The sequence below is a fragment of the Hyla sarda genome, chromosome 3, assembly GCF_029499605.1.
Source record: "Hyla sarda isolate aHylSar1 chromosome 3, aHylSar1.hap1, whole genome shotgun sequence".
NCBI classification, from domain to species: Eukaryota; Metazoa; Chordata; class Amphibia; order Anura; family Hylidae; genus Hyla; species Hyla sarda.
In genome coordinates this window covers 251,397,630-251,412,768 of record NC_079191.1, presented here as the reverse complement: position 1 = coordinate 251,412,768, position 15,139 = coordinate 251,397,630, and positions in this window count along the sequence as shown.

Sequence of the window (15,139 nt, the reverse complement as noted above, 5' to 3'; positions counted from 1 at the left end):
TTGCCTAGTAAGGTTAAGATTAGGACAAACTTCTGCTCTTAGTATGACTTGATTTATGCTAGGAGCGGTCACAAACTACACTGCTCAATATAAATAAGGGAACACTTAAATGTCAGATCGAAAAATTCTCTATATGTTGTTACTGATGAAAATGAAAGATTTTAAATATTTCATAAAGAAAACGGCTCCTGAAAATCCCACCACTGGGGGTTTGCATACCTACTGGGACACTATCCAGTCATGCAGCAGAATAAGCTTGTCCATGAGTCATGGACAAGAGAGGTGACTCATGAACGGGGGGGGGGGGGGGGGGGGGGGATGGACAAGAATACATTTTTGTACCTCTCCTCTTAATAGGCCTCCCAAGGTGGCTTTTTAGTGTTTTCTTTGTGTTGTCCTTAGGGGTCCTTAAGCCCTAAATGCACAATAGAAGGCTAGGGACTCGATGAGCTTTGCTCCATTACACCATAGGATAAATGTGACATACTGTACCTCTTGGGTGATGCACATTGATTTTTCTTTTTTTTTTTTTTTTTTGTTTTTTTCCTGTGTGCTCTGCCTAGCACTGTGTTGTTTTTGTTATTTCTTGTGATACATTTTGTGAAAATCTTATAAACCTTTCTTCAAGTTTAACATCTTAAGGACTGCATAACATTGCTAGGGTCACCTTGGAATTCATCCAAGTAGTTTTAAAGTCATTCAAAGGCACTTCCGGTTCCGGCGCGGCCTGATGTAGACGGCGCGCGCTTGTGCTCCTCCACCCCCGACTCCTACCAGCTAAGTACCGCTGCACTAACGGGCTTCAGAAGTCCCCGAACACCACCCGGACACCTCTGCCAGACCGAGGGGATGGACAGGTACCTCCAACGTGGCGGCTCCTCCGGTCCATCGCTGCCCGCGCCTCCCCAGCACACGCCACAAAGCGCACCTGTCATGGCGGCGGCAACGGGACAGAAGCTGCGACCCGCTTCGGGAGTCCCCACACTGCCACCAATGAATGATACCCGCGTGGGGACGCCGGGGACTGAAGGGGAGACACCGCATGGCGGCTCCCAACAACCGGCACCACCTGCAGTCCCAGAAATGGCGCAGCCCGACTCTGCAGTAATGGCGGCGGCCGCATCGGGGGAGACATCACGGCCACCACAAACGGAGGGGCAATTAAACTCTGAGGTAACCGCAATGGAAGTCAGCCTGCCAGCTGACCCACACTTGGGACCACACACTGCCACCGTGGGCCCCTCACTCCCCGGGATTACTATTGCAACCCCTCAACTTTCCTCAGGGCCGGCCTTTTCCATAGACTACCAGCACCTGGCGAATGAAATGGCGTTGCGTATTACCCCAACTGTACGAACTATAGTGGAGGAGGTCCTAAAAGCAACTCTCCAAAACCTAAAACTAGAAGTACAGGAACATACTGGCCGCCTGTCAGAATTGGAGCACAGAACCTCCCAATTGGAGGATACCGACACGGCTGCAGCTAAACGCCTACATGACATGGAATTAGAGATGACCCGCATTGGCGAGAAAATGGAAGACCTAGAAAATCGCTCTAGGCGCAATAATTTACGTATAGTGGGGGTTAAGGAGACAGTAGCACCTCTTGACCTGCAACGCTTTTGTGAGCGAGATCTTCCTAAGTCGCTTGGCCTGTCTCATCCCTGCAGGGTGGAACGAGCCCACAGAATTGGCCCATCTTCACACCCCCAGCCTAACCGACCATCTTCCACTCCGGAGGCCCGCCCCCGTCAAGTCATTCTGCGACTACTAGACTACAACGACAAAGTTGATATTCTGAGGGCGTACCGCCGTCTGACACAACCCCTGGAAATTCATGGAATGCGCCTGTTGATTTTTGAGGACTTCTCGGTAGAAGTGGCGAAACGAAGGAGGGCCTTCAGCACTGTTTGCACTAAGCTATTTCAGGCGAAATATAGATTCCAACTGCAGTATCCAGCCACCCTGAGGGTGTTCCATCCTGACGGCTCTACTACCACTTTCAAGACTCCAGAGGAAGCATCTTCATCAATAGACCAGCTGCTGTCCTCTTCCTCCACGTCATCTTCCCGTCCACCGGCTCGGACACCCACTCGTCGCTCAAGGTCACCAAGGAGGAATCATCGTTCCCGCTCAGCACCTAGAGAATCGCAATTCTCCGCAAGCCAAAGACATCGACGTAGACGTCATCGCTCTCCAGGTCGTGGCTATGACAGCGGCAGGCGATCTTCACCTGACTGACCACAGCTGTTCCTTGTTCCTAGTTCCTGATGACTTCACCTTCTTGCCTTTGAGCCTTCTGCTGGGACTACGGGACTGATGAACCGGACGTCCAGGTTTTCTCTTTATTTTTATCTTCCTCGCCTGTATGGCGCTGTTATACAGAAGGTTTCCAGTGTTGCCATATTCCAACCCGGCTTTGGTGCTGTAATGTTACACGGCCGCACAGCAGGGTTGGCCTATCACCTGCCTGACTGAGGGACTTGACCATCTTAGAGGAGGTCGGGGGGAGGGGGGGAGCATGGGCGTCCTGAAATGTGTGATATTACTTTGATGCCTATGTCGGCCGAAAAAAGGAAGTCCATCATCCAAAAGGAAAGTGTCGCTAAATTAGCAACACTTTCTAGGATATTCTACAGGATGGTTAACTGTTATTTGCTTGTATAATGTTTTTGTTTTGTTTGTTCTTTCCCACAGCTCGGAACCTCTAGTGAAAACTACTGCCCAGTTTATTATCGGGCACCTATCCTGCCTTACAGATACTTTACACGGTATTACTTATTCAGGGTCATGTTTGGTATGCCCCCATCGCTGCTGTGCCCTTTCATATCTACTTACACATATAATATCTGCACAGCCCTCCATGAGGGATTGTCTAGATTGTCTTGATTTACCATGCCTAACATAATATCGTGGAATGTCAAGGGTCTTCGCTCCCCCCAAAAACGAAGACTTTTTATACGATACTTGAAACGATTCCACCCGGACATTGTCCTCCTCCAAGAAACCCACCTAGCTGGCTCAGATTTCTTTAGGTTACAGCAGCAATGGGTGGGGCAGGTGTTTGGTTCTCAGGCCCAGGATGGGAAAGCAGGAGTGGTCACCTTGATCCACAAATCTTTTGCATTTGGTCTTATATCACACGACACTGATGATGAAGGCAGGGTCTCACATTTACGACTTGACCACAATGGAGAGATCTTTAGCATTTATAACATATACGGTCCCAATGGGGAAAATAAGTCCTTTTTTCACGCTCTAGCGGACAGAATTCACGACGATAACACGATCAACAAAATAGTGGGGGGGCGACTTTAACACAGTCCTCGACCCCCTAGTGGACAGAAAGGGCCCGACATCTCAAGCAATCCCCATACGTAGCAGGGACTGTGTATTGCCCCCTTTCTTAGACCAATTGGGACTGCTAGATGTGTGGAGAGTGTCCCACCCAGACGATAGGGAATTCACCCATTTCTCCAATGCCCACTCTTCCTGGTCTCGTATAGACTATCTACTGACATCTCCGGAACTTTACCATAAAGTTAGCTCAGTAGACATTGGAGAACTGGCGTTGTCAGACCATGCCCCTCTCTGTCTACGGCTCTTGCCCTCCTACCCCAAAGGGACAGATATTCTTTGGCGTTACCCCTCACTGCTGGCCAAGGATGATACCTTCCTCGAATTACTTAGGGGTTGGTGGTTAGAATATACCGTATATAATGGGGAACACCGCTCAGACCCAACTCTGTTCTGGGAATCGGGGAAGGCTGTATTAAGGGGAAAATTGATGGCACACGTGGCCCACCTAAAACGCACCTCTCTGAAAAATCTGAATGAAGCTAGTGCTCGACTAAGGGATGTCTATGCCACCTTCGTAGCCCACCCTACTATTCAGAACCGGGAGGACTGGAAATCGGCTAGAGCCAATTTTGAATTATGGTGGGATAGAAGGGAACGCCTAGGGAGGTCCCACTTTGAGGTAGATCTCTTTAGACACGGCAACAAATCGGGACGTCTACTGGCCCGTATAGCTAGGGGAAAGATACCCACCCCTCACATAACAGCACTTAAAGACTCCTCGGGAGTCACGCACAAAAACCCTCACTCCATTAACAAATTGCTGTCCTCCTATTATAGCTCGCTTTATGAAAACTCTCCCTCTGACCTTTCGGCGGGTGAGGCCTTCTTGAAACGGGTCCAACTTCCCACACTGACGGAAGAACAGAGGGAGATTCTTAATGCACCGTTGTCGATGGAGGAAATACAGGGAGTTATCGGTCATCTCCATAACGGGAAGGCCCTGGGCCCTGACGGGTATTCAGGCGAATTTTATAAAGCCCTATCAGAGCAGATTGCCCCAGTCTTAAGGGATATGTTTCAGGTATTCATGTCTACGGGATCGTTACCCACAGAAGCCTCTCTTGCACAGATAAAGGTTTTTCCTAAACCGGGTAAGGACCTAACTGACCCAGGCTCCTATCGTCCGATATCTCTAATTAACCAAGACATCAAGATTCTATCAAAAATTTTAGCTGACCGTCTTTCTCGATTCATGCCAACTTTAATCGGTTCCCATCAAGTGGGCTTTATTAGGAACAGATCAGCTACCATGAATTTGAGAACGGTCATGGCGGTTCTAGATCGCCTACAGCATCAGCCCCAGAGGGGTGAAGCTCCTGCCTTGCTCACTTTGGATGCTGAAAAAGCATTCGATAATGTAAAATGGGATTGGCTGGGACTGGTGCTGGATGCGATTGGTATTCAAGGGTCATTTAGGAATTACATTTCTGGGATTTATGCAACCCCCATGGCTAGAATACACACACCTGGTATCCTATCCACACCCTTCCCTCTCTTTAAGGGCACCAGACAGGGTTGCCCACTCTCTCCCCTACTCTTTAATTTAGCGTTAGAACCCCTGGCGCTCTCCCTACTGTCTGAAAATATTTATCCTGGCATTAAGGTGGGGAAGAATGAAGTTAAATTGACAATGTTCGCAGATGATATTTTATTGTTCCTTGATGGCCCGACTGCTTCCCTAGGACGCATTCTTGAACATCTGAGAACATTTGGGGCGTTCTCGGGTTACAAAATAAATGTGTCTAAATCGGATCTTTTACCCCTAGGTCCTTTCCGTCACCAGTGGCTTCCAGAAATATCAGGTATGGGAGTCCGCATTGCTGACTCCTCCATCACCTACCTAGGTATCAAAATAGGGAGAACGCCCGACACCATATATAGTTTAAACTATACTCCCCTCTTCTCCAAGATTAAAGCTGAATTACGTAAATGGGAAAAACTCCCCCTGAACTTTATGGGGAGATGTGCACTCATTAAAATGGTTAGCTTTGCGCGTCTCCTATACCCCCTGCAAACCCTACCACTTCTGTTAAAACATACTGACGTGAAAGGCTTAAACTCAGCATTCACCAAATTTATCTGGGCAGGGAAGAGGCCCAGAATCGCACTAAACAAACTGATGCTCAATAGGTCTGATGGGGGACTGAATTTTCCCAATGTAAGAGGATACAATCTATCATGTCTTTTTCGATTTGTTAATGACTGGATACACGGATCCTCTTACCATGCTCTTTACGATCTAGAGAGTGAATTGGCGGCCCCATGGAACCTAGCAGTCCTCTTACATACTACATACTCTAAACTCCCCTCCATAGTGAAGCGCTCTGTACTGCTGAGGGATACGGTGGCATCTTGGAAGGAGGTCAGGGAGTTATATGGACTGCCTTACCTCTTATCCAAACATCTACCACTGGCGAAACATCCAGAGTTTCCCCCAAGACTTCCTCCTGGGGTGCTTGACCTTTGGTCGGACAAAGGCCTCACGAGGGCCAAGCACTTTATGGACGTTACTCAGAAACGATGGCTCCGACCAACCACACTGCTCTCCCTACACAACCTTCCCCCGTCTCATGCATTAGCTATACAACAGATATGCTCCTTCTTCTTTAGTCGATTGCGTAACCTGTCCAAAGAGGCCACAAAGAGCGAACTAGACTATCTTATTGGTTCAGAACCCCATAAATTGTCCATCTCCATGATATACACATCCCTTAGGAAAGTACTACTGAAATTTACACCCTCTTCTATTTTTTCAGCGTGGACCTCATGGGTACCAGGAGATGATATTTCGGAATGTATCTTGAATGGGTGGAATATCATCCGTTAATGTATTATCAATGAGAGATGGCGTGAAACCTACTACAAAATGGCCCACAAAGCCTTATATGGGTTTAACATACTGCCTTCCCCGGATTTCCCCGATCGTATCACGGCCTGCCCTAAATGTGCTACCCCTTTGACGAATATGTGGCATGGAGTTTGGACGTGCCCCCATACGGAAAGATATTGGCAAATGATTATATCATATATCAGAGAGAAATGGGAAATGTCACTACCACATACACCAAGAGCCCTATTGTTTCATCAGTTTAGACCACCTGACTTGACCGACCAAGGCCCCACCAAAACACCCCAACTAGTTCACATTGTCCTCTTAGTGGCACTTAGGTGTATCTTCGCAGCCTGGCTCTCCCCTTCTGTTCCCACCATCTCCATGGTCATATCGCAACTTAAACTGTTATGTGGGATAGATAGGCTTGATACTGAACGACACATGAACACAAACACAGCAAAATATTTCGCCAAATGGCAAGATTTTATTGTTGCACACTACACATCAGCTGAAATCGAGGACATAGTTAAGCCCTTTAGCTCGACAGACTGGTACTGTCTTGGGGTTTTGAGTGATTCACTGGGGCCATTACGACTTACCTCTTGACCTTGACTTCTAGCATACTACGAGCATGGCACGCCTAATTTGAGCGAGGCGAATGAATATTGTGATACTGCCGCGCATTTCCACTTGGGTCCTCCATTAGCTGTGTGGAGTTTACAGTTTCTGGTTTGTAATTTATTGAATGTTCTTATGGCTCTTATTCGACGATATTCCGCACTTAACCATCAATGTGTGATGTCTGTTTATAACAATGAAAATTCAATAAAATTTGTTTAAAAAAAAAAAAAGTCATTCAAAGGCTACGTTAATATCAGCGTAACGGCGATGTGTGGTAACACATAACTAACAGCTTGTTTAAAAACACTCTACGCTTGTGTTCTTTTAAGCTTTTTAACACTAAAATAAAGGTATATAAAGTTTCGCTGTTTGTTGGTAGATGCCTGTTGGTATTAACCCCTTAAGAACTGAGCGTTTTTCTGTTTTTGCACTTTCATTTTTTTCCCTCCTTACCTTTTAAAAATCATAACCCTTTCAATTTTGCCACCAAATACTACCTTGTAATGACATCAGTCATTTTACCCAAAAATCTATGGCGAAACAGAAACAAAAATCATAGTGTGACAAATGAAAAGAAAAATGAAATTTTGAAAATTTTTGGGGCTTCCATTTTTACGCAGTGCATTTTTTGGTAAAAATGACACCTTATCTTTATTCTGTAGGTCCATACGGTAAAAATGATACTCAACATATATAGGTTTGATTTTGTCGTACTTCTGGAAAAAATCATAACTACATGCAGGAAAATTTATATGTTTAAAATTGTCATCTTCTGACCCCTATAACTTTTTTATTTTTCTGCGAACAGGGCGGTTTGAGGGCTCATTTTAAGTTTTTAGCGGTATAATTTTTGTATTGATCAGACTTTTTGATCGCTTTTTATTCCTTTTTTCATGATATAAAATGTGACCAAAAATATGCTATTTTGGACTTTAGAATTTTTCTGCGCGTACGGCATTGACCACGCGGTTTTAATTAACAAAATATTTTTTTTATTTTGGATATTTCCTCATGCGGCGATACCACATATGTTTATTTTTACTTACACAGTTTTTTTTTTTAAATGGGAAAAGGGGAGGGGGGTGATTCAAACTTTTATTAGGTAAGGGGTTAAATGATCTTTTTTAAACTTTTTTTTTTTTTTTTTGCAATGTTACAGCCCCCATAGGGGGCTATAACACTGTACACACTGATCTTTTACATTGATCTTTTTTATCCTATAGGATAATATAGATCAATGATTCTGCCGCTTGACTGCTCATGCCTGGATTTCAGGCACTGAGCAGTCATTTGGCGATCGGACACCAGGAGGCAGGTAAGGGGACCCTCCTCCTGTCCTACAGCTGTTCGGGACACCGCAATTTTGCTGCAGCGATCCCGAACAGCCCCCTGAGCTAACCGACAGCAGTTTAGTTTAACTTTAGATGCGGCGATCAACTTTGAACTCTAAAGGGTTAATAGCGTGCGGCACCACGATCAGTGCACATGCTATTAGCTATGGGTCCCTGTCAAGCCCTGGAGTACATTCCTTTGGTGACAATTCATGTCAGTGGGAAATATGGGATGTAAAAACTTCATCATCAAGTACTCCAACACTAAGGAACTGCTGCTGTTCCTGATAGTGCTGGTTGATAGAATGGATAATTATTTTAGCGGGGAGCAGTAGGTGTTTGTTGCTGGAAAGCCATGGTAAGTAGCTTCTCCCTATAAAAATCAAATTTATCCTTTTTCTCAGAAGGTGAAAAATATTCCTTTGTTCTGGCTTCATACTGAGGGACTAAGAGTCATACAGTACCTGTCAGTGCACAAGCAGGAAAACATACAGCTCCCCATCCTGACAAGCTTTTCTGAGGGCCCGGCTTGTTCCACCTCAGTCCCAAAGGTGGTAATAATGGTCCGCCTTGTAATAATTATAATCACTTTCACCTTGTGTAGGCTTCTCATCCTCAATCCCTTTGACAGAGTCCATCTTCAAATCCTCCTCCTCAGGTCCTACTTCCTCCTCCTCTTCATCCAACTCCTCCTCAAGAAGAACATCTATACTGCTGCCAGACAAATTTGAACCTTTCTCTATTTCTTCTTGCTCAATCATCATCAAGCATTTGCTCTAGAAGGAACATAAGCCGCATAACATCACTATTTCCACTGCTGTCCTTGCTGACAAATGTTGTTGATCCTTTGAAAGGTCTGGCCACAAGACAGGTGTCTCGGATTAGCGGCCAATGCCTCAGCTGAAAGTCACAATGGCTTGAAAAGTTGTCTGCTGCATTAGGAAGTCTGTCATCTCTTTATGCTGCTAATACAGGTGGTCCAACATGTGTAATGATGAGTTCCATTGTATTGGAATGTCGCAAATGAGATGGTGTTGAGAATGCCCATTTTGGCGCTCTAGGTTAAGGAGGGCATGTGTAAAAGAATAGAAACAGCTAAACCAAAAGCAAACTTTCCTGCACATAGAAAGCATATCTCTAAAATCACCACATTTTTTCAAGAAAAGCTTGACGACAAGATTTAGCACATGTGCCATACAGAGAAAGTGGGTCATTCCATCTAGACGAAGAGCAGCCATGATGTTTATTTTTTAATTTTTTTTTATCACGTTTACCAATCTCAGATTATGACCGGAGAGCTGGTGTGAAACCTCCTGCTGCAAACAGGATAGCAAGTCTTCCACTGTGTGGATTTTCTTGCACAAGTGCATGATTTTGCATCGATAAAAAGACAGAGAAGGAAATGGGTAAGCTATGTTCTTCCCTGTAGGAGGATTCAAGATGTCCGTTAAGAAGGACCTGGATTAGGAGGATAGTTAGTATGATTAAAAAAAGATACATGTCCTTAAAGTGACTGGGTGAATTCTGTTCTCTATAAACTCCTCCTGATTGTACCTTCTACTCCTTTCAGCATAAACATCTGATTTCTGATAATGGGCTCCTTGCTCCCCCACAACATATCCACCGAACCAAGCCTGGAAAAAGTTTGAAAACTCAAAGAGCTGTTGATACCCTATTCTTCTGAGTAAGGTCAGGTTTGCCGGGCTCAGCTTGAGCTTGCTTACCTCTAAATAAAATATACTCTGACCATTGAAATAAATTATATTGTTCACTGTAGCCACAGTGCCCCAGAAATCCATTATTTTAAGAACTGTACCCCTGACAATACTTACCTCTTCAATTCATCTAGCTATGCAGGTCCAGCCTCTCTTGAGCCAGCCTGGCTACCTCATAACATTCCTGCATCAAATAGAAAGCTACAAATACCGGTGCAAGACGCTAATAAGTCATTTGTATCCACATACTAAGAAGATTTACATGTCCATGGATACAATTTTTTTTTTATATCTCTAGTGAAAGTACAGTGCAAGAAGCAGATTAAAGGGGTTATCCAGGAAAAAACTTTTTTTTTTTTTAATATATCAACTGGCTGCAGAAAGTTACACAGATTAGTAAATTACTTCTATTAAAAAAAATCTTAATCCTTTCAGTACTTATGAGCTGCTGAAGTTGATTTTTTCTTTTCTGTCTAAGTGCTGTCTGATGACACCTGTCTTGAGGACTGTCCAGAGTAGAAGCAAATCCCCATAGCATACCTCTTCTACTCTGTGCAGTTCCTGAGACAGTCAGAGGTGTCAGCAGAGAGCACTGTTGCAAGACAGAAAAGAACAACTCAACTTCAGCAGCTCATAATTATTGGAAGGATTAAGTTTTTTTAATAGAAGTAATTTACAAAGGTTTGGCGAAACGCCGCGTTGGGGTGGTGTTGCTCTGATGTCCTTCAACAATATTGGTATGATGAAGTATTGTGCTTATATATATTTATTATTAGTTATCATCCATTGGTGTTCATACCTCCTCACATTATAACAGTTTTTGGGATATGTATGTAAGTCATTTTTTGGCAGTATTTATATAACATGAGCAGGGAATGGGAAACCAGAGAAACACCCTTTTTGTTTTATCCCCCCTTGGGTGGAATCCCTCCATTTTTTATGTGATACATACTAATAAATATTTATATATTTTGTAATAATCATGGTTTAAATGACTCCAGTTTTTTTTCTGTTGTGAGTTTATTTGTATTCAGGAGGTCATATAGCAATAATTATTTGAGGGGGGGTTAAACTTTTGCACATTATGCATAGATAATTGAGGAGTACCCATCTAGATACCTCATATCTGAAATATAATTTTTCGGTATGATTTAGAAAAAAAAACAGGAATCTGACTTGAATCAAATACCAATGTCAACCTTGTATGGGTCTGCAAGGGTCCGTGCTCATGAGGTTTTAGAATCAGTGCCTACTTTCAGTTATTACTTCTATTACTTTAATTGTTCCGAATTCCCAACGTATTTCAAAATATGTTGAGATTATACTGGGCTGCAATGTATGAACACACTTGATAATGTGGGAACATAAAACAAAGAAATGCGCTCTATAACATTGCAGACTGAGCCTATCATCCCTTTTAATATCCTTTTTGAGAAATCTTTTTCAGAATAAGTTGTGATTAATTACAGTACTTTTATCTATGGCATTCCCTGACAGATAAATGAGCGTTTAAAGGCTTTCTAAATTGGGTTCCATCTTCTTATTGTAGTGCTCTCTATTCTTTTCTATGCCTGTGTTATTTGAAATAAATAATTATGGCTGCAAGTGTTTAAAGTCACTTATCTTTTGTAGAATCCAAATTCTTTATGAACAGCTAGCACTGATTTAGGAAAACAAATGTCAATATAAAATATGGAACTAGCTTGATATCACAGTCCCCAGGGAACATAATAAATTAGTGTTCTCATTCATCCCTCTAATATCAAGCCTTTAAGGCTCTAATTTATCTGTTCTACCTCATATGCATCTTCTGAATATCTAATGGTATATGGCCTTAAAATACATAATGTCTCTTTTTTTTCATTAGGTGCAATTTTTAACAAGTAACAACTCCGCCGGATCGCATTACTATGAACTTCTAAGTGTACACAGGTGTGGTGCAAGGACAGTTCAGGGACACAATTGGCTTGGACATACTTGAAGGACCAGCACTACATAACTTTTTTAAAACCATATCTCAATGAAATATATCTTAGGACAGAGAAGCTTACATGTTTAGAACTTTGAAGCTTTTAGTCATAGAAGGTACAGCATATCTTTTCAGACGTTATGAACTATGGAGAAGCAAAGCCGCTAATTCCCACCACCTTTTCAGACAGCTTTCTTTAACTGTCAGGCCGTGTTCACACAATGGAATTTTTGCGGAATGTCTGCTCGGAAAACACATGCAGACATTCCACACATTTGCCCAATCCAGCGGGCGCTTGGACCACTTAGAAATGTGACATCTCATAGACGGTAACCCATTTCCTTGTGGTACCCGTAGAAAGAATAGACATGCCTATTCTTTCTGTGGATGCAGGAATCTGAATTTCTGCAGCAGAACATCTGGTGTGGAAATTCTGCCATGCAAACAGTGCAGCAGAATACCATTGAAATCAATGGGACTCTGCTGCAGTGGAATTCCACACAATTTCTGTTGTGTGAACATACCCTCAGTGTTTCAGTTCAATTGCAGAGTTTTAGAAACTGACAGAAGAAATGTATGCCAAGCCAGAAATCCTTCCTGTATGAGAGCATACCCATCTTCACACAGCTGTGTTGTGGCGATTGCCTTTCACCAGTACAGGGTAGGGGGTGCTGGCTTGGCTGGTGAGAGACTTGTTGATGTGGGTCAAAGTAAGATTTCAGGGAGTACAGGTATGCCACGATGCACTGGAACTTGAGGACCCAGGGCGTACCTGTATGCCCGTGGGAATTTTGGTCCCCGCCATGCGCTGGGCGGGGACCGGACTGGGATAACTGCTGATATCTATCAGCAGGCACCCCGAGCAAACCCCTGGGGGCGTCCTGAGACCAGACCGGCGGTCAATTCAGACTGGTGATCCGCGAAGTATCCGGGTCATACTGTTCGACGGGGACCCAGAAAATAAGGGGGATCAGGGTTGTCCAAGACCTTCTATCCCTACTATTGGTTGGTCAGAAGCAGATTGGTGGGCGGTTGGGTTAAAATCTGGTTCCCCCGTTCTGCCCACCCATGGTAATCTGGGCAGAACGGGGGACTGTCCTGTGAGCGGCGGCGGTAGGGGAGGTCACTTACTGGCAGCGGGTGGCGATCCTCTCCCTGGTGCAGCGATCCTGCTACTACGGAAGCCGGTGAGTTGCCTAGCAACATCTGGAGGGCCATCCATATGTTTTCAATACTACAACTCCCAGCATGTTTGCTGTTTGGACATGCTGGGATTTGTAGTTTTGAAGCAGCTGGAGGGCTACAGTTTGGAGATCAAGAAAAAGCCCCTTAAAATTTGTAACCCCATTTCTTCTAAGTAAGAACATATCCCATATGTGGATCTAAATTGTTCTAAGGGTGCACTACAGTGCTCAATAGAGAAGGAGCACCATTGGACTTTTGGAGAGAAAATTTGTCCGGAATTGAAGGCTACGTGTGTTTACAAAGCCCCCATGGTGCCAGAACAGTGGCCCCACATGTGACCCCATTTTGGAAATTACACCCCTCACATAATGTAATAAGGGGTACAGTGACCATTTATGCCCCACAGGTGACAGATTTTTGGAACAGTGGTCCGTGAAAATGAAAAATTTTATTTTCAATTTGCTCAGCCCACTGTTCCAAAGATCTGTCAAATGCCGGTGGGGCGTAAATGCTCACTGCACCCCTTATTAAATTCTGTGAATGGTGTAGTTTCCAAAATGGAGTCATATGTGTGGGGGTCCACTGTTCTGGCACCACGGGGGGGCTTTGTAAACACACAAGGCCCCCGACTTCTATTCCAACCAAATTCTCTCTCCAAAAGCTCAATGGTGCTCCTTCTCTTCTGAGCATTGTAATGCTCCAGCAGAGTACTTGATATCCAAACATTACAAATTTTGAGGGGCATTTTTTCTTATTACCCCTTGTAAAAATGTAAAATTTGCATTTTAGTGAAAAAAAAATACAATCATTAATTTACACATCCAACTTTAACTGTGGGGTGTTAAGGCTCACTGGACCCCTTGTTACGTTCCTTGAGGGGTGTAGTTTCCTAAATGGTATGCCATGTGGGTTTTTTTCTTCTTCTTTTTTATTTATTTATTTATTTATTTTTTTGCTGTTCTGGCACCATAGGGGCTTCCTAAATGTGACATGCCCTCCAAAAACCATTTCAGAAAAACTCACTCTACAAAATCCCATTGTTGCTCCTTCCCTTCTGAGACCTCTAGTGCACCCACAGAGCACTTGACACACACACACACACATATTAGATATTTCCTTACTCAAGAGAAATTGGGTTACACATTTCTTGCGAGTGTAAAAAAGGAAGATTTTGAATTTTCTCCTTCACTTTGCTGCTATTTCTGTAAAACACCTAAAGGGTTAACACACTTACTGAATGTCATTTTGAATACTTTGAGGGATGCAGTTTTTATAATGGGGTCATTTATGGGGTATTTCTAATATGAAAGCCCCTCAAATCCACTTCAGAACTGAACTGGTCCCTGGAATAATTCTGATTTTGAAAATTCTGTGAAAAATTGGAAAATTGCTGCTGAACTTTGAAGCCCTCTGATGTCTTCCAAAAGTAAAAACATGTCAACTTTATGATACAATCATAAAGTAAATATATTGTATATGTGAATCCATTTTTCATCAAATTTTGGAATTTTTCACCAAGAAATGATGCAAGTATCGACAAAATATTACCACTAACTTAAAGTAGAATATGTCATGAAAAAACTATCTTGGAATCAGAATGAAAAGTAAAAGTATTCCAGAGTTATTAATGCTTAAAGTGACAGTGGTCAGATGTGCAAAAAATGGCTGCGTCCTTAAGGTAGAAAATGGGCTGGTCCTTAAGGGGTTAAAGAGAGCACTAGAACAATGTTTAAAAAGTCATAGGTCAATAGTAGTGGTGAGCGAACATTTGATAAGTTCTGCTCGAGGTCTCACTAAACTTTTCAAAATAGTTTGGTTCGCAGCAAACAGATTCTTCAGAAACTGGCAATGAAATAAGCCTCAAAACACATGAATAACACTGCCTAAGAGCTCCAAATCCCTTTATAAAACTTCTATGGTTACCTGGGAATGCATTTAAATAGTTTTAAAGAGGCTTTAAGGCTATGTTAATATCAACGTTACGGCAACATGTGGTAACCCATGGTAACTAACAGCTTGTTAAAAAACGCACATAGAGGTATTGGTAAAATGCACATGAAGGTATTGGAAGACGCAATAGTGTTTTCCAAGCGTCCCGAAAAGTATCTTGTTTTGAAAATTGCAA